Source organism: Lissotriton vulgaris, chromosome 5 (genome assembly GCF_964263255.1).
Source record: "Lissotriton vulgaris chromosome 5, aLisVul1.2, whole genome shotgun sequence".
Lineage (NCBI taxonomy): Eukaryota > Metazoa > Chordata > Amphibia > Caudata > Salamandridae > Lissotriton > Lissotriton vulgaris.
This window is the reverse complement of record NC_141693.1, coordinates 1323793124-1323814935: the sequence shown is the minus strand read 5'-3', so window position 1 is coordinate 1323814935 and position 21812 is coordinate 1323793124. Positions and strand designations below refer to the sequence as shown.

General features: G+C 44.7%; 1 protein-coding gene across 2 annotated transcripts in view; it reads left to right on the top strand.

The window, feature by feature from the left end:
- The window catches only part of SMPD2 (sphingomyelin phosphodiesterase 2), a 114410-nt gene that overhangs the window by 10661 nt on the left and 81937 nt on the right, over nt 1–21812 (top strand). The gene's annotated exons all lie outside the window — the stretch shown is intronic.

The window sequence follows — 21812 nt, the reverse complement described above, 5'->3', positions numbered from 1 at the left end:
GTTTGTGTATGGTTTTCTTTGACCTTTTTTCCCCTGTCCTCCATCTCAAAAGAGTGACTGTGAGTACCCAATTGATAGGCTTAAAAGTTCCTCGTTTGAGCTTTTTATGTTTACTTCAAACTGTCATGCAAGCTATGATGTGAATCTTTTGCAGTGCCGCAGCTGATACAAAGTAACATTTTACTGACAGTTCCAGAGTACAGTGAAGGGGGGATCCATCGACCTCTATGTGCAAACATTCTGCCACTGACAGAGGACTACCTGTAAAAATAACACATCAAGATGTATTTCGCTGCTATAAAGTCGAACTTAGTGCTAGTAGCAGTGTGAAGTGACTGGAATTCCGAGGCACCAGGGAGAACTGCAATTACATGCACATGAGCCTCTAAATTGTTCTCTATACTTTGGATGTAAGAGCTGAAATACACACCAAGTTCCTACCCATACCAGTTTTGCTGGTGCCTGTTTCAAGACATGGGATTGTTTTACTGGTGCCTGCTTCAAGAAATGGGATGTGCAGCAACGTTTGCTCTTGATAGACTGCCCATCTACAATTCAAACAAGTTGTAGACTGGAACTGGAGCCCTGTCCAGTACCCCCAGTAAATTAATAAATACTTGCACTTTTGAATGAATACTTTGAACAGCTACACAAAACTTGGATGTGCAGAATTCTGGGTGTTAGTATTTCGAGGATGTTTTTAGAGCTGCATTGTGATTGACCTTCCCCACTCATCTACCTGTCAGGCAGGACCAATTTATTAGAGTTATGTCTAGTGGCTGGATTTTGCAAACAAAATTATATTAATTTCAGAATTTGGTTGACTCTGAAGAGGTCATTAATTTAGCTCTGTCAGACATTTGTTCAACTGCTGGCCAGGTAGTGTTTGTTTTATGAATGGCCACCGAAATTCACAAAAAACAGTTAATAAATTGTTGACGTTTGGGTACTGAGATGGCATTACAACCTATGTTACATGAAAAGAAGAAATCTACCTTGAAACAATATTTTGGTTACGGATTAAAACATAAAAAAAAATCCTGATTCTAATTAGCTACAGATCCATGACACCCATCAGGTAACGACATCCCCATTGATAGCCCTGGTGACCTCTCATATGGCATCTTCTATGATAACCTAGATGTTCCAGTTATCGTAGACACTTGAAAGGCGGAGGTCCTCTGACAACAAATAGATAGCCTCCCAGAGATTTTCTGAAAACAGTCTGCAGTACCACCAACAGTTACCAGAATGTAACCAACCAGCATATTACCGTTCCTAGGTTGGAATCCACTTAATTTGTATACATCAGGAATGTCCTCCTCTAGGAACCTGAACCATCACCCCACCTTGGTGGCAAGCTTCATCTCTGGGTTCTGCCCTGTTGCTCTCCATTCCTGGCTTTTGTTCATTCGGGACCGGAGCGCGACGGTGCACAAATACTATACAGTTTAAACTGTTATGGGCACTGTGTACTTCCTAATTCCAGGGGGCCCTTAAAGTATGTTAGGGGTTAATACACTCTGAAGCATGGGCGTTATCTAAATAGTAGTTACTCACACACCTCTGTACACACAGTATGGAATAATATTGAAAATCATGTTTAGACATTGTCCTTAAATTAATAGGGTAAATAAGTAGGGTCCTGGTGAAATGCCAATTGACACTGTGGCCACTGGGCGTGAAACATGTCACCAAAATAGAGGCAAGGGACCACCAAACTACTAATGTTCAATTTGTCCTCAATATCCAACTTTTAAATTTGTCAGAGATCCCTACATCTTTCTTTTAAATTTATTTTTTGGGGAAAAAATCTAGGCAACTTTAATCTTTTTTGTATTTCACCCACTACCAATATTGATGCTCTGTCTCATACTACAGGAAGCCAGAAAGATCTCCACCGAAGGAGCGCCTTATTTGGGGCCTGCTAAGCATTGCACTGACTGCCTAGCGTGGGGCTAAACCCAGTGAAAAAGCATGCAACTCAGGTGGGTGAGGGTTTATGTTTCTGAATGAAGACATTCCTAATATATACATAGGATGATGAACAAAGTAGAAATTATACTGATAGAATCTACTTCTAAACTTGAATGGCTTCCAACCTGAACGTCATATATCTTGGTTGGTTACATAGTCCAAAGAGGGCATGTGATAGACCGACTGGTATAATCACCCCCTTCTTTTTGATTTATAGTTACCCGAATGTTCACCAGTTGCCAATATAGATCCTCACAGATAAGCAGGGATAGATGTCCTAAATGTAATTGCAGCTATAAAAAAATACCATCTTATTTCCCAAAAGGGCATCTGTACAGACCATGTGTTGCAGGATGTGGTGTTATGGTTTCTAAAAGCGTCATAATAACCACACTCTGTATACATATGTAGTCAAAATGGCAACATGTCTAAAGGTAGAGGAGCCTTTTACGATCCAGGTCTCCAATGTTAGCCAAGTGGGTGTAGGAACATAAAAACAATTAAAATGCATTCACACTCTACTCCTATGCCAGTGGTAATGGAGAAAGCCATTTGGAGTCTTAAAGACCCCTAGCTTGCTTAGCTTGGATTTTTCCACCCATGCCTTGTACAAGGATGAGGGTTTGATTTTTCAACTTCTCCCCTTAGAGAAAAAGGTGTGGATGGTGGGTGTCAATCCCCACAAACAAAAAGTATCCAACCCAACAGAAAAGGCAAGAATAATGAATAGACACAGTTCTCAAAATGAAGAGTGAGGACGTGCTACTACGACTATTGGGACCACAACCTATTTGTTAAATTACCCTCGCACACTCTAAAATCTCAAGTATGGAAAATGAGACACCCATCTATTTATCTGAATTGTGGCTTCTTATAGCACTCATACTCTGCACCACTGGCCCCACAGGATGGAGTCATTCAGCCCATGTTCATGGGTTTTCAGATTGTAAACCCATCTCTGCTCCTTAATGAATAGTCCTCTGGAAAGGTCAAGGCCCTCCTTCACTCTTTCAATAATTGTCCACCTCAGGTCTCTATCTGTGTGTTGAGATTCCACATAGTGTGAAGTAAGTGTGGTAGCGCTGATCTTTCTCCATATTAAAGGGATACCTGGAGTGGATGGTGGTTTTTTAATCTTTAACCCCCCCTGGCCATTTGTCATAAGAGCTCCCTGAAAAATGGTTGAGCCCACCCTGGCCTTTAGTAGCCAGGGTGACCCGATGATGAAGCATGACACTACTAGAGTGTGTGAGGATAATTTGACAAAGAGGTTGTGCTCTCTATAATAGTGGTAGTAGCACGCCCTCACTGAGAACTGTGCTATTCATTATTCTTGATTTTTCTGTTGGGTTGGATACTTTTCGTTTGTGGATATTGCTTGGGAGGGATTATCCCCCCCCCCTCCCTGGCGTGGGAGTACCTCTCTACCCTTGAGACCTGAGGACCAGTCTTGTATACAGTGTGTCAATCTTTTCCACTTGCTCATTGGTGGGGGCATAAATGCTCCTCCTGCTTTGTCCAAAGGTATGTGGGTGTCTTACTTAGCTCTCCACCTTATCCTGCCTTGCCTAATGCCCAAGGGGGTTGGTATTACCAGCATGCCGTTAAAGGGTGGTATGTATGATTCTGAAAGTTTGTGAACATTAGGGTGGGTACTTAAATAAAGAAAAAAACGTTTTCGATGAAATTGCTCTTCACCTTGGCTAGTACATCATATTTCCAGCAACATTTCCTAAGCTAATAAACTCTTATTTTATTTAATTGGGTGGGTGAGGTGGTGCAGGAAATCTAATATGTCCTTGCCTTCCCATGTGGTGGGTAGGTTTTAATGTACTTCCATCTTGGACTAGGACTTGTACATTTGGCGCCATAAGTCCCCCTCTCAACCTTGTACAAAGGGGGAGGAGAGAATTTTGAACAGCACCCTTTGACTTTGCCAAAGGACAGGAATGCGTATATCCCACCACCTTGCCCAGTGGTAGAGGATGCTAAACTGCAGGCCCTCAGAAGTAGCTAACATATGCTCTGTTGCCCACTTTATATTTGCGAACATGATAAAGGGCAGGAGTGACCTACTTTGCATGCTAAACAAGCCGTGGCAAACCCAGTAGGCCTGCTTTGCCAGTGCTGTTTTTTCTCCCACATACAGATGACCATCTCGTGCAATCATGCACAATTGCCTTCTTGGAATTGTCTCTTTTACTTTAAAGAAAAATTATTTCATCTTGAAATCATTTTTCTTAACACACAAGAAATATAAATCCACAAATGGCAATAGAGCATGCGCACACAGTTTTATTTAAAGACGACCACTCACTGGTACAGCGGCAGGTGGCAGTGATAGGGTGAGGAGAATGGGAGTGACCAAACAGGAGCTAGAGGGCTAATATTTAATCAAGAAGACTAGAGGATCCAGAAAGGGTCTAGGACAGAGGTTTTCAAACTTTTGTAGGTTGAGCCCCCCCAGCTGAATTTTTTTAGATGTTGGACCCCCCAATACCTGACAGAAATTTCTGGAATCTGGTACGCTACATAATCGACCACCACGTACATATCACGGACCATATCCGGCAAATAATGTTCTACACAACAAGAGTGTTTAGTAAACTGCAGGTTTGTAGAGCTGAAATGCTTCAGCTGCAATGGGAGGCAAGATGTCTCCTCTGCTAAAACTGAAAGAAAGGAACAGCAGTCCTGCCAAGTATCATGCATCAGGTGTGACGCTAACGCATTTCAGTGTGGTGATCCGCATCACCGCACTGAAATGCATTGGTGGACGAGAGGCCGTGAGGCGGACCAGGATCAATCCTGAATCGGGTGGGGCAGGTGAGGGCCCCTCGACAGCGCGATACATCTTCCGCTGCTGGAGGGAGCCGGGCTCGGCCCCCAGAACCCCGGGGACTGCCAGTTTTTGGATCTGGAGTGGCACGTGGACTGGTGGCTGGGTCCGATTGCGACCACTCGGCCTTCTAGCCCCTCCAGCACTTAATTAAGTTTGAGCTAGATATCTGGATGTATTTTCGCCCAGGGGAACTACGGGATCTGCAGGAGAGGGGGAACGGGCAGTCGAGAAGGGCACAGTGACACATATTGAGTCGAAGGGGGTTGCAGCCCAGCTGCCCTGGCCGTGCACGCAAATCAAACTGCCAGTAGGCGCTGCACACTGTAGCTGTGTGTTCCCTCGGACTAGAATTCCGATAAATGCATCACTTTACATCACTTTGCTGGCAACATCAAAGCACTGGCTGAGCAGATCAACAAGAAGGTATTTATCCACCCTGATCGCCTGTACACATTTACTTTTCCTTTGTACAAAATGGCTGGGGCCATAAAACTGTAGCAATAAATTACCTCCTGTATCCACGAGGCCCATGAGGCTCCCCGGCCTGACTCCTCCACACAAGACCACCAAAACAGAGATAAGACTCCCTCCCTCCCAGCAAGATAGGAACTGGGCTTGCTCAAATAGAAACTGATTCTGCCCTTCCCTGGTCCTAAAGCAACAGCAACTAACAGAGGACTATCGTATCTATCTCCCCTATTTTGGCGGCCATTTTAGAGTGGTCTCGCTCTCTATGGCGGCCATCATGGACTAGTCCTTCTCAATATATGACCATACCTAAGATCTGGCCACTTTAGATTAATCTCAACTACAGAGTGTCTACCTTTTATTGCAGTATTATACTTCTACCTGTATTTAATGCACCGACCGCTCATATATCTCTGTCTACTCACTAGTGTCATTTTTTTGACTCATGCTGCCTTTTGTTTGCACCGGTATTTTGGACCGGTATATCTTGAATATTATACTTCTATGTGTATACTGTACATTATTATAAGCTGCACCCATCTCACTTCTTATTCTTGTACTGCACTGATCGCTACCTCACATATTTATATACATTTTTTTGTAAGCTGCGCCCATCTCTCTTTCTATTCCTGTAAGCGGCACCCTTTTCACTTTTTATTCCTGGATTACATGCTGTACTTTTTATTCCTGGATTACATACTGTACATTATTTTAAGCTGCACCCATCTCACTTTTTATTCTTGTACTGCACTGATCGCTACCTCACATATTTATATACATTTTTTGTAAGCTGCGCCCATCTCTCTTTCTATTCCTGTAAGCTGCACCCATTTCACTTTTATTCCTGGATTACACCAACAGCTACCTCTTATATTTTGGTTATGCGGGTTGATCACTAGTGCCACTTTTGTACTTTGTAACTTACTGTATGTAATTGCTCTACCGCACATTCTTATATTTTGGTTATGCTGGTTGATCACTAGTGCCACTTTTGTATTTTGTAATTTACTATATGTATTTGTTTTTCTACACACTTATATTCGGGTTATGCTGGTTGATCACTAGTGCCACTTTTGTACTTTGTAATTTACTGTATGTATTTGTTTTTCTGCACATGTGTACCACTATAGTGCATTCTCCCATACCCACCTAAACCACCTTCCCAACATGGATCCTATCGGCAATCACACATATAAAATCAACTACCCACCGACACTCACCAAAAAAGCTGCTAAACGCTTTAAACACAACTTCCTTAGATCACACCCTGAAACCCCCTTTGCTGACACCTACTTCTCACCGGTCAATGGATCCCTGAACACCGATATCATCTTCCACACCACACGCAGAGCTCAATGGAGAAAAGCATTCTTCACCCTACTCACCGTTTCCTCCACTAGAAAATCTGCTCACAGCCTAACTCTCTCCATCACACCATCCCAAGTCTTTCCAGGCAGAGCCACCATCACTATTTACAATAACGGGATTGTCCTATCACAATCCACAGACAGGAACCTGGAACTGCTAGACAACATGTTTCCCACCTTCAAAGAACACCTCTCCAATTCACGGACAAACACTCATACCTCCCCAGTCCCACCAACCATGACCTCACAGCTTCATACTCTTCAATCAGGGACTCACCTACCACCCCTGACCTCCCATCCCCTACCCACAACCCCACTATCCCAATTCAGCACTCCATCACAGACACAGATCGCTCCCCCTTATACACCGCCCTTTCCCCCGCCCCTTCTACCAACTTGCGGACCTCCACACATACCCTCAACACTCCTATCACACCTACAGCGGGCATTAACACCCCGCTCGCCGCTGACAGCACAGTTCCCACCCATAACACACCTAACTTTGTCCAGCACCAGAATAACACCCATTCCGACAATTCCCCCCCGTTATCCCCCCCTATTCTCAGTCCTCATTACCCTCTAATCAACCTCGCAGAACATACCCCCTCTCCTAATTTAACTCCCCCTCCCCTCAACAGGACCATCTCCAATCCCACTTCCCCTCCTACTCTCAGCCCCCATTACCCTCCTTACACCCCCACCACGGCTACCAGTCTCCCAGCCTACACCTTGTCCCTCTCGCCTACCACCAATGCCCTCACCCATAACACCAACTTCCTCCCTACCTCATCCACACCCCTCCCGGCCAAAACCTCTCGCCTCCCTAACCCCATCCCGCACACCAACACAACGCAGACCTGCTCGAACACCAGCCCTCCCTCCCACCTGCACACGAATTCCCTGGCCAGCCATTCACCCCTGACTGCCACTCCCACCCCCACCACCTACCCTACGATGGAATACATCATGGCCACCCTCACTCAGATCAAAGAAGACATTCACGCCATCAAATAACTACTCTCCACACACCCCATACACCGCCCACCCACCTCCACCCCCCCTCCCAACTCGTCTCCTACTCCGCCGGCGGACCCCCACCCTCATCACGCCTCACACCAAGCGTCAATCGCTGGGCATAGGCGCAGCAACTGCCCTCGTCCCCCGCATCGCCCATGCAATCCCTCACACATCTACACCTCCCCGCCAAACTTGTCCCCCACCCCTCCGACTAACTCTCGCACTCAGCTATCCCCCAATCTGACATCAATCCCAGTTCTTAATCGCAACAACCGCCCTCGCCGCACGCACAACTCTTCTTCTGACCTCGACACACTCACCCTTCTCCGCTCCTATGACCCAGCCCCCCAAACTCACACAAGCACCCCACACCGCAACATTCCCACGATACACCCAAATCCCCTTAGACCAACCACACTAAACAGCAGATTCTCCATCCCCAATAACCTTAGAAAAGTCCCTCTCTCGCTAGAACCATCTAACACCCTCTACACACCCCGTCTCAAATGCATTCTCCTCAACTGCAGATCGGCCACGAAACACTCAGCAGCCATTGCTGAGCTCCTCTTATCGCGGGACCTTGACCTAATCATCCTGACTGAAACGTGGCTAACTGAATCTTCGACACCCATAATGGACATTTTGGTTCCTCCCAACTACCACATTATCAGGCTCGACAGAACAGGCCAAATAGGTGGTGGAATCGCATGCATCTACAGGAACAACCTCTCTGTTCAGAAAGTCAATTCCACATCCCTACCATCCCCAACATCCTGGGAATACATCTGCCTCGACATTATTAGTGAGGGCAAACCGATATGCTCTCTTCACAGCATTTATCACCCACCCAGGGACAACCTCACCTTTTCCCAACAAATCATGGATATGATCTCAACCAATTCCGGACGCCAGCTCACCCAAATATACCTTGGTGACTTCAACCTCCACTGGAATGACCCCAACGACGCGGTGGTAAATAGTCTTAAAAATTTCCTCGATGCCCTTAACCTCACCCAAATATGCAACAGCCCGACCCACGAGAAAGGCTCTACCATCGACCTGATCATCTCCAAAGAGGACTCTATCCAACTCGAATCCATCCAACCCTGTGACTGGTCAGATCATCATATTATCACATTCTTTATCAACGAAAAAGTCAAAGTCAACCCGGCGCAACTCTCCAAGCCCAGAGTCTGGAAAGAGACTCGAAAAAGCTCAACCCAGGCTCTCTGCCCCCTAACAGTTGCAATCTCCTACTCCCACCTGCAGGCGCCTCGGACGTCCAAACTCTGACTGACCACTATCTCAACGCTATGACCTCTATAATTAATGAGGCTGCACCTATGCAGCTAAAAAGAGTCTCTACTAAAATCTCCAAACCATGGTACGACGGGAGTCTCAACGAAGATAGAAGAGACATGCGAATGGCAGAACGGACCTGGAGATCAGCCCCCTCCGCAATGCACCTTAAAGACTTGAAGAAAAAGAGAAACGCCTACTTCAGGAAAATAAAACGCTCAAAATCGGACTTCTTCAGCCTCCAACTTGACCAAGCAAAAAACCGCCCGAGAAAACTGTTTGAGCTAATCAAATCACAATCCAAGGAGCAACCACAACCACTCAACACTGGGTGTGAGGCACCCTCCTGTGAAGACTTCGCTGCTTTCTTTATCCAAAAAACTGACAAAATAAAAAGCGACCTCCTCATTGACGCAAGCCTCTACTCCAAACCCAAATGCCTAGCACCCGCTGAGCCAAAAAACAATGCTACATGGTCAACCTTTGGCACATACTTGGAAGAAGAAATTGGCAAATTACTCAGCACCCTGAAACCATCCAATCACCTCACGGACCCCCTCCCTGCCTTCGCAGTAAAAGACTTTACCCCTTTGCTTCTCCCTCTCTGGACTAAAATCATCAACAGCTCTCTCCAACAAGGAAGCATACCTGACTCCCTCAAAGTTGGTCAGGTCACACCTCTACTAAAGAAACCAACAGCCGACCCCTCTGATCTCAACAATTACCGTCCCATCACCAATATCCCCACTCTCGCCAAACTGTTGGAAAAATGCGCACAACTACAACTGACTAAACACATTGAGCAATTCGATCTCCTCAACCCTCACCAGTCAGCCTTCCGAGCAGGACACAGCACAGAAACTGCTATGACTCACATAATTGACGACGCACTTCAAATGCTAGACCAAAACGACTCATGCCTCCTCATCCTTCTTGATCTCTCCTCAGCATTAGACACCGTTAAACATGAGAATCTACTAGAACTACTAAACACAAGAATGGGCTTATCTGGAACTGTCCTCAAATGGTTCACTTCCTTTCTTCACAACAGGTCGCAGAAATTCAAGAGCAACAACCTGATGTCCTCGCCAATACCTGTAACGCTAGGCGTCCCCCAAGGATCCTCTCTATCCCCAACTTTGTTCAACCTAGTCATGGAACCTCTCACCACCTTGCTACAAGCATCCAATGTACACTTCCACATGTACGCCGATGACACCCAACTTTACCTCAAATTACAATCACCCAATGACATCCTGCTCCTGAACTCAACGATCAGATGCACCCAATCCTGGCTTGCCGACAATCACCTCAAACTCAATGCCCTGAAAACAGAGTTCCTTCTGATCTCACCTCCAGTGAAGATATCCACCACTCAACATTGGCTTAAACTCCTAACCGCACTCAATGTCCAACCCACCATCGTGGACTCAGCAAAATCTTTAGGCATAACACTCGACACCAATCTCAACATGCAGCAACATATCAGCAAGGCAACAAAGGGAGCGAACTTCCAGATCAATACTCTGAGGAAACTTAAACCCTACCTCCCAGCCAAAGACTTCCAAACTGCAGTACAAGCACTAGTCATCCCACGAATTGAATACGGCAGCACCGCCCTCTGCGGACTCCCACTAACTACAACCGCACCACTAAAAGCGTCTCTAAATGCTGCAGCGAGACTCATCACTGGGTCAAAAAAGCACTCCCACATTACCCCTGACTTGAAGTCCCTGAATTGGCTGCCTTTTGAAGCCAGAATACATCTGAAAATCGCCTGCATGACACACAAGGCGTTACACCTAAACTCACCCGGCTACCTTGCTCAGAAATTGACAATCTCTGGGGGAATCAGAAACACGAGAGGCACAAACAATCTTCTGCTGAAACCTCGAAGATTCCGGAAGGAAAAAACATACAAGCGCTCCTTCTCAGGAATGGCGCCTAGGATTTGGAACTCACTCCCTCCCGAAACCAGGCTTATCTCCTCCACTACACTCTTTAAAAAAGAAGTAAAAGCTATCCTCATGGCTAAATACACTTGAACTACTATCTCGAACCCTATTAACACCCTGCACCGATCTGTATTACATGCTTGACCTCTTTACTTATTTGTATGAGTTGTCTTATTACTCACATGATTTGCTTTGCAGTCACCTATTTGTATTATTTGTACTGTGTGTTCTATTGATTTACTTATTTGACTTTGTTCCCTCATGTACCCTTCTATGTAAAGCGCTCTGATATCTGCGAAGATCTTGTTCGCGCTATATAAAACTTTGAAAATAAAAATAAAAATAAAAATTGTCACGCATTATAGCACCTTCTCAGCTGCTACGTCGAGGGCTGCTATAATGCGCTTGATGGACTGAGCTCAGTGCCTGTCATCGTGGTGTGCACTGCTCCCAGCAGTCAGAGGTTAAGAAAGCTTGCTAGATCTGTTTGCAGCTCTGCGGCTTGCACGTTAGTTCTGCTACAATGTAATTGTAGTATTTCAAGTTAGATACACTTCCTAGCCAGGCTGACACACGTGGCGCCGAACTTAAAGTGTCAACGTCACTGCAGTTAGTGCCCAATGATAAAGTAGACTCACAATACTAGGCTATGTGCGTCACTTCCGACGGTGGTCCTGCTGCCACCTGCGTTTCTTTAACCTAAAATGCGCAGCTCCTGCTCCTCCTGAACTCGCCGCCCCTACCACAGCTGACTGAGGTATTTCCAACAGTAACTAACGCCAGCTGCAGCTGATTTTCACTGTTGTCAATGCAGGGCCCCGTCGACCATCTGCGGTAAAGATGGCTCATGGATGGTTCCAATGTGGTATCGGATCCCACCTGCACCAGTCAGCCAAAGTCAGGGCTAGAGAGGCTGGCTGGTTCACGAGTCAGGGTCACCGTGCAGCGCCGTGGGGAAAGGGGGGCATTCTCAGTGAGTGGGGGCAGCAAGCTGCTGTGCTCATTGATTGCCGCATGACTGATGGCACATCAGTGGCGGTAATATATCATGCGACTGAGAGGGACCAAGCATACCTGGCCGCATCCGAGCTCAGCTGCTGTCCAGTGTCGTTCATGAATAATTATTAACCCCTTCGATGCGTGTGACAAGGTCAGCTCGTCATGGGTGTTACCTGCGCTGTGCGTGTGACGAGTTGACCTTGTCACATAACACGGGATTTTTAAAATTGCAGCACAGCACGGGAATTGCTGCAGCAATGATGCGGTTAAGTTCCTGATAGAGCAGGTAATCTATTAACTAAACTGTAGTTATCAATTACATCTTTTTAAACACCTATGCGCTGCTGCAGTGAATAGATTGCTGTTACAGTTTTTTTACCTAAGTGACTAGGTTAGTGTAGTACTAGTAGTAGGGCAGAAAAGCACCACGCCACGGAAGAACACTACCACCGCATGGGGGATTTTAGTTTAGGATGGGCTCACCACCTTCTGCTTTGAGAGGCCTACAATCAGGAACCACAAGTGATGACAAGAACACCATGCTGACCTGCAGCCATGATGTATTTTTTACCCATGTATGTATGTGTCTGTTTAACAGCAGTCAATTGTAGATTTGGCGGCCCAGCCACCTCCGGCATGGTAGAGACACTGCGTCTGCTACAGTGGCGACGAGGCAGCAAATAACTTTATAAGGCCCTCAGTCTCTACTATCCAATCGACATACAGTGGCGTTAGCCCGTTTCCAACTGCGATCCAAGTTGCAGTGAGCAGGATGGCACACAAGTTTACCTGAGTGAGGTGACAGGAAGGAGGACTGTGCATGGGGGCACGAAGAACTGAATTAAATACCGCCAAGATCATACAAAGCATTTGAATTTCGGAAAATATGAATGCCAGTGGCAGCATAGCAACGGAAAGCAATATGTCACATTTAAAAGCCATTCAATATTCTGACGCTCTCAGGTAGCTTGTTCGTAAATATATTTAGCCAATTATGACTTTCAAGTCAATGTATGATTCTGTCATTAAATAACAGAGTTATCCTATGGAATAAAAAGCCAAGCAACACAATGCAAATTTTGATATTATAGAAATTGTTTTTAAAGATCTGATAACTCACGTAAACTCTGCAGCCAATATACAAGTTAATTAATGCTCCAATATATGTGTCATTTCTAATGTTTATATAAATTTCCCTCGTCATTACTGCTTGATTTTGCTCGCGAGAAAAGTGTCACTCAGTGGTTGAAATGTAATTCATAATTACACTGAAATTATAAAAGTGTCACACATAGCAATCTTAAACCTTGGCAGCTATGGAACAGTCATTTCAGCTGCAGTGGGAGGCAAGGAGTCTCCTCTGCTTTGAAATGGAACACGAAAAAACAGGACTGTCTCTTCCTTTGCTTTCGGTTTTAGCAGAGGAGACCCTGCCTCCCACTGCAGCTGAAGCATCCCAGCTCTACCAATTAACCCCCTCCTGGGATTGTGAACTGCTAGCACTTCGCAGACAAAAGCGTGGCATGTCCTGCCCAATGATTTTTCCTCCCTCTCCCCTCCAACCCTCTGTCACCGGAGTTCTCTAATGAAAAGAAATTCCCATTTGAAATGGGTCAAAACGTGCGACGCTGGGGACAGTGCAGGACAACAAAGGTAAGATTTTAGGGTCGAGTGCTCACCCCCCCCTGAGATGGTGTCGCGCCCCCCGGGGGGGGCGCGCCCCACAGTTTGAAGAATTCTGGTCTAGGGGCAAGGAAAGAAACACATAGGGAGAGAGAAAATAGTCCATTGTGTACTACAGTGCAAGATTCTGACATTAAACTTATAGCAATGTAATGCTAAAAACCTTTTCATTTTGGCCCATAATAGGCTAAATCATTATGAAGTGTAACATTATATACAAGCTTATTAATGAAAAGGTGATCAGCTGGTTGCATTAAGATGCTTCTTTAATTTTTTTTTATTCTTCTGTTCAATAGTTGATGTACAGCCAATTTATTTTCCCCCCTTCGGCATGCAGGCTTGGGGCTTTCTCAAGGCCAGGAATCGAGGGCACTAATAAATAGAGGTTTGGTAAATAGAGATACAAATAAATATAGGTTTGGTAAATGGAGGTACCAATAAGTAGAGCTTTAGTGTAACAGATTTCTTAGTTTTTACAGAAGAGTCATGATGAATCTAGATGTCTTCCTCAGGATACTATATTTCTGTCAGATGCTGTCAGTACTGGGCCACACTGAAGTTATTTCATGACTTAGTTTGAGAGTACAACCATAATGTACATGATCATCCTCCCCAGGACTGTGGAGTGTTGTCGAAGGCTGCCAGTAATGGTCAAGACTGAAGTTCTAAGGTTTCTCAAAATGACACCCTGATTCAGAAAAGATAGACAAAACCTGATATGCACTGGCTCAGAGGAAGTTATAGCTGTAAAAAAGGTTACTTTTACTTAAAAAAAATAAACAAAAACAAGCGAAGTGCGTGTTGCCAGGATGAAGGATCTTGTTAGTTAGGACGATCAAGAGGAATGTTTGCAGAACCCTCTTGTATCACGATTTTCAATTAAATCAGTGTCTCAGTCTGCTGAGTTCGATAATGAATGAGACTTCTCAGTGCTAACTAGTTACACACCTGCATCATACTGAGACACTGATTTAATATCTGGATTGCTCATTAGTAATTTTTCATTACTCTGATTCCTCCTCCTTCGTCTCAGTATGTAGATAATCCTTGAAGGAAGGAAGAATAGTATCCTGATCCCTGTGAAAAAAAGAAATAACTTTGGGGAGCTTTTTGCGACCCCAATTCAACACAACCCATATACTCAATTTTTAAGATAGTGGCATAACCTAATAGTACAATCCCCTTCGCTATGGTGTTAGCAGCGTTGTGATTGGTCAGAGCACCGAGAGGGAGTGGTAGCCTGGGTATGTTTTCCACCCAGGCCGTAATGCTGCCTGGGTGGAGAACATGCAAAGTGTGCATGACTGTTTGGGCGGCCTGAGATGGCTGGCCGAACAAACATGTGCCCTTTAGGTGCAGCTGCTACCACTCCTCCTTCCTCTGGGTCACAGGTGCTCAACCTCGCCCCCCTACCTAACCTGGCGACAACGGCAGTACTAAAAATAAAATTATGATAACGTCCCGTTATTATCATTTTATTTTTTCCTTTGCACCCTTTTAAAGCAGTGGGGCGGACGAGCTGCTGCTGGGGGTGCATTATCCATCAGGTGTGATAAGTAAGACCTATTATGAGTTTGTGGGAAATAACATGCAGATTTTGGTGTTTAACACCAAAATCTGCATCATGCAGGAGGTACTGTATGCTTTTCTTCTGAAATTATTTTGTAGGTTTGAGCTGCCGTACTTTAACGAAGGTTGTGTTATTTAACGCATCTTGTAACTATCAGAGGTGTTAAATACCTTCACACTCGTCATTCAAACCCATGCGTAAACGGGTTTACAAATGCGTTTGGAAGTAACAGGCCCCCTTGTAATCAGGCCCTTAGTCTTCTCTCTCTCTCTCTTTGGTGCCCTCTCGCCACTACATTTTACTTCTCACCATTCGTTCATCTCTTGCCCTGTCTCAGTCTTGAGCTCTCCTCTCATTCTACTTTTCCCCTCTTCACAATCTCCCTCTCGACTTTGTCCTCTCTTCCTCCATTCTCTGGGTCTCTTTTTCCCTGTTTGCTATCTTTCGACTTCTTTCACTCCTGCATCCTCCCGATGGTGATCCTTTTGTCCCTCTAACTGCTCATGTTATCTCTCTTCACTCCTGTCGCCGTGTTCATTAAAGGATAACCCTTAGCCCTTAATATACCCGTAATGCTAAGTATTATGGTAAATAAACCTGCTATTATAATGTTAAACGTACAGGCAAGCTGACTGGGTGTTACTAAAACATCTTATCGAAGTAAAGTACCTGTTCACTGTTTGCATGTCACATTGTTCTGCAGAAGATTATTGTATTAAGCAAAACATTACTTTGTTTACTTTCAAAGGGAACCAATACAATATTTAAGCACTGAGGAAGCTTTATATTCCTCACGATATGATCTAGTTCTGGGTCTGACAGCGACTTTGTAAATATCAGCATTGCGTTACTGTCCTCAGTACCAGCTTGCGCAGAATAGAACATTTTTTAAAAGCCTCCTTGATTTTCGTCAAGTCCAACAAACTCAGACAAGCTTTAAATGCCCCCAGCAGCAGCCCAAGTCTTGGGATCTCTCTCCGTGCCTGCAACAGGCAGGCCTGCAGTAGTGGGGAGACCGACCATGAGGGTGGAGGAAATAAACTGGAATAAAAACTGCTCACCTCATACATGGCACTATCAGCACTCCGTGGCAAAGTGGCAGGAGTGGTCATGCCCACGGCACCAGCTTTGGCAATGTTTTTAGCCCTGTTGTACAGCACAGTGGAGTGTAGTAGAGTAGAGTGGTGTAATATACAGTGGCATTGAGTGAGGCATACTGGGTGAGTGGCATGGCGCAGAGTGGAGTGGAATAGAGTGGCATAGAGTAAGGTGGCAAGGAGTGCAGTGGTGTGGTGTGGAGTGAAGTGGAGTAGCGTAGAGTGGGGAGTGGCATAGAGTACAATTGCTTGGAGTGGGGTGGAATGGAGAAGACTGGAGTGGCTTAGCATAGAGTGGTGTAGAGTGGAATTATGTGGAGTAAAGTGGTGCAGAGTAGAGTGGCATAGAGTGCAGTGGCTTATAGTAAAGTGGTGCAGAGTAGAGTGCAGTGGCTTGTAGGGGGTGCAGTGGCGAAGAGTGAAGTGGTATAGAGAAGAGTGGCATAAATTGCAGTGGCATAGAGTACAGTGGTGCAGAGTCCAGTGGCATAGAGTGCAGTGGTGTAAATTACAGTGGCTTAGAGTGCAGTGAGGATGATCAGAGTAGAGTGACAAAGAGTGAAATGCATAGAGTGTAGTGGGCGTAGATTGCAGTGGTGTCGAGTAGAGTAGAGTGGTGTAGATTGCAGTGGCCTAGAGGATTGGAATCAACAGCCTATGACAGAGCCACATTTCAAGTTCCACGTGGTGCTTAATTTCTGAAGAGCAGCCACTCTCATGGGTTTTGTCAATGTTTCACAGAGACACTGCAATGTGAGCAATGTATTTTAGAGAACGTAGAAGAGCGCAGCAGAAACAAAGTTTTACTATGTAGATGAAATTTGGTGGACAAGAAATAATGTTGCAGGGTTCTTTATTTGGAAGGTATGCAGAATCACTGTCACACTTTACTGTACAAGAATATGGATATTCTGTGCCACAACAGACCTATTTGCTGTCCTAGATTAGCTGATTTGCTTACATGCTCGCCGAAAAAGCACTTTGATGACTCGTCAGGGACATTAAGCGCTATATAAATGCAATTACAATTCAATACAATACATTTTTGGGCTGGGGAGTATGAGGGCAAAGAAACAACATGAAAGGGGGATACGGTAGACGGACTGAAAACACAAGCATTCATGGAGTGCTTTAACCCCCAAAAAAGTAGCTCCAAAAGCGGAAGCAGTGAAAGGACCCAAGTATTTGATCCATGCTCTAGGGGGAGGCCAAATACAATAAGATATTACGCAAGCATGCCAAGGTAAACGGAAAATGAAGGCAATATGCACCACCCTGAAGCTAACAAATGTTAAGGTATAGGCAGGCCGTAAGCCCACAATATGTAAGCAAAATGTCTCGCAGAGACAGCGCATGTGATGTTTAGAGGAAACCTAAAAAAACCTCCTAGAACCAATAGACTGCAGCATAAACCGGAAAGCAATAGAAGGCGCCAGACCCACATGAGCTGGGTGGGCGGTTGGTGCTGTTTTTGTTTTAAGGGAACTGCCCTCCTGAGTCCCTGACCACAGAAACAAGTCCAGGCCCAGTCATCAGTAAATTGCCTGGGGCTGCCAGCACTGCTTTAGCCGAATCATGGTATCTGTTGTGTAATTATATTTTCTCCTTTCACATTTTTAGGTTTACACAATGTCGGAAGGGGTGTAATGTGTGACTAATACATTTTAGTGTTGTGATGTGGATGCCAGCACTAAAATGCGTTCATCTAACCATGAGGCATGGTATTTGGCAGGGCTGCTCCAGTGTGAGCCCTTGCACTGCACTGGGGAACCAAAGGACACATTAAGGACTAAATAAGTTAATAAATAAAAGGATCAAAACACACCTTTGCATAGTAACAAATTATAACTGCAGATGCCCAATAAACCATGTCGAGATGCGCTTAACATCAACAACGTCCTCCATCATAAAAAAAAGCACTGTGCATATAAAATATAGCAAGCCCTGCATCCATATATAAAGCACTGAAAAGCTCCATGCATTGTTGAAATCCAATCAAAGTAAATAGAAAGGAAAATCAAGAGTGCCATAGCAATGACCAAAAAGTTGAAAATGAAAGATAGGCGCAAAAAGAAACAAGAAGTGGGTTACAAGGGAGTGACGTACTACAGAAAATATTCTATGGAGGTATACCTACCAATAGGCCCCAAATCTGTCTTACCAAATAATCAGTCAGTTGGCGGTGAAGAAAAGTCAATCGTTTATTAAACCAATAATACTCTATAGAGGAGCCTCTCCAACGTCACCCAGCCAGTGCGCAGAGAAGATTGCCAATTCACACTCAATACATGGCATATATACTTTCAATATGTTACATGAGATCACCGTACATGGAAAAATACTGGTTGGCACAGTGGTTTAAAGGAAAAACCATATATGGCATACAAAGCTTGTTTAGAAATGTGCCTCTGTTACCATTGGGGTGGGTCAGGATGGGTGACTCCCTTTCGTCTCGGTGCCTGGGAGCACAGGCACGGCACCTCCAGGAATGTGCTTATCACCTCTGAGGCCAGATGCGACCTTGGGATTTAGAAAAAGAAAGAATAGTATGAATTCAGCTGTCTGCTGTAACTCAACCTAACTGGGGCCTATCGACTGCTGGAGGATAACACATGACCTCTGTCCGAGTCTAATACATGTACAACAAAATGGTGTCTGTTTGGTTCTCAGTTCGAGTACAGAGGAACACAACATAAAAACAGAAAAAGGTATTCCTATATTGTAATAACTAATTATTCTAAACTAGGATAAACGTAATAGATTATATATGTGGATAGATACATTGTGCTAACAAAAGATTACGATAAGTGCAGAAAATCTATTTCATCCCTCAGAACCACCCTTTTAGCATGATGTAGCTAATCAAAGAATCAGTCCTCAAAAATACCCTCGTCAATCTGCATCATCTCTCGTATTTCTTGTTGGACCATTTGAGCTTTTACCTTAGTTGGGGATGATCTTGTCATAGAGGAAGAGATTTTTGTAGCACAATAAGAACAGCATGCAGGTCCACATTGCATACAGAGGCAGCAGGTGAAGATAACTCCCGCTATGCTAGCTAATATCATCAAAATCTTCCAAACCCAGGTAGACAACAAACACCAAAACCATCCAGAAAGGGACCAAGTACCAGTGTCTGCATGTATTTCAGAAGCTAGACAATGTAGCTTTTGAATAGCCAAATGGACAGATGGGGCGGAGTCAGGGATATATACACAACAGGAGCTGCTGATCACGCGGCAAGCTCCTCCCCGATCTGCTAGGATAACATCTAGCACCATACGGTTTTGAAGAGAGACAAGTCTCGTAGCCTGAAGCTCCACAGTTAAATTAGTTGATATACCAGCTGTGGTATTTATAACTCTCTCAACTACTCTAGACAGGTACCGTACCTCTTTACTAGTGATAATGGGCCCCCAAATAGGAAATACTCCCTTTACAATGTCCATAAAATGCTGCTCCGGAGTATCAGTCTGATCTACTTCAGATGTATCAAGTTTTCTTCTATCTCTTATTACAGGCAAACTTGGTCCATCTAACCGATGATCCTTATGATAATTGGAGGGTGCTATTTAAACGAGTGGATACAAAAAGGATAAATACCAACGACCCTCCCATCCCCGGGGAAGCCATGTGTAGGCATTCTCACCACATAAGAAATAAACATTCGGAGGGGTCAGCAAAGGTGGGCTACTAAAAGTACGTAGTCGATAAGTATGATTACAACGACTGTCTCCCAATATAATATGCCCAGCCCCTTGTACACAGAATGCAGAAGTACTAATCAATATAGGCACCAGGATAGTTTTGTCATCAGTAACATTTCGATCTTGAAATTGCTGGAAGTACCGAGTGAAAGTAAATTCTGCAAAGTCTAATATCTCACTCTTTAAACACGTGACATTTTCACATTCTGTATATAAATTCATACAAGCATTAGGGTCAAGTGACCCTTCTCCGTTATTTCCTTGCGGATCGAATCCCTGATGTACTTCTCTATAGGCCAAAATCATCTCGTAGTCCTTTTCGGAATACCTTGATGAATCCACCGAGTAATGCATGTACATCATCAACAACAATTTAAACCAGGCCTCACAACTTCCCAAATAAGATAAAGGCAATGAAATAAAAAGATCATGTCTATGCATTACCGACGGCAGCAGGCCACAAACCTAACAATTTGTCGTATTGGTAGCTCTATGCGTTTGATGCAACATCTCTACAAATAAAATTTTAAAATAGGTCTGGCGATGCCTTTCCTTATGAGGGGCCAAAGTAAAGAAGAAATGCTCCGTCGGTGGGGTAGGAGTACCTAGTATAGTATACATGGGATGATGAAATTCTAAATATAAAAATACACCCATTATTATGACAAAGAGAACTGCAATGGTAATCACAAAAGCAACTTTCACACGTGTTGTCCAAGAAGAAAACATAGGAACATAAGTAGGCATATATCGAGGAGCGAGGGGGCGTTCCTCTTCAGGAATAAAACGACCAAAGGAATACATTCTAACTAAAAGTCCAAAGGGACACAGTCCAACCTGCCAGAGGGTACTTCTTTCCTGTGTCCGTCTAGAGCCTCACAGGCAGGCTCCTATCGTTCATCAAAAAGGAAGCAGATCCTGGCGTTGAATTTTCCATACAGTTGCAACCCGGGCCCCCTTTTTGTTTTCTTAGTCTTTCTCTCTGAACAGAGCAATACAATGTTCCAGCTCTCAACGCGTTCAGTCCAGTGTCTCGCTCAGCACCCCCAAACTAGTCTAACAAGGCCCTATTACTCAAGTCTCTCCCTATCTCCTACCATGTTCATTGGGGGTACTGTGTTGTTTTCTGGGCCGCAGGTTGTATCGAACATGACCAGGTAACTTCTGGTCGGCAAACAAAACAGGTGAAGTGGCATTTGTGATGCCTGACTTAACATGAACTCCTTGTGCAACAATAGGGGCAACCGATTCCGGGGCCAATTTCACTGTTGCTGATGAGACCCCTTGCGTGCCCAATGCTCCTTCCTCTTGCCTTTTCTCAATTTCCTGGGCTTCAGAAAAAGGAACAACACAAGGAGCCCTCTCACTCTCTTGGGTCAAAATTCCTTCCAGATTTTGTTGATCAAAACGAAGCGGGAAAGGTACTTTCTTCAGATGGGAAACATGGATCCAATGTTTCCGATCGTTCACATTCACCGCTGTTCGAATAGCCAGTAGAATTTGGACTGGTTCGGTCCACCTGGGCTCCAGACTAGATTTCCGCTGATAATTCCTCACCATCACCACTGGCGGGTTCCAAACGATGTCCGGGACCCTCCGGTAGGGGCTGCAGCGTATCTGACACCTGTTGAAGGATAGAACGAAGGTCTTTAGTCAAAGCATACAGGTAATCGGTCATCATTGGATAATCAATCTCTCGAAAATTTCTTGGTTGTGGAAAGCCCCAAACATTAACTGGCCATCCAAAAATAACCTCATATGGTGACAATCCTGATCGGGAATGGGGGGTGATACGTAAATATATATATATAATAAAACGGTTGGAGTAAGG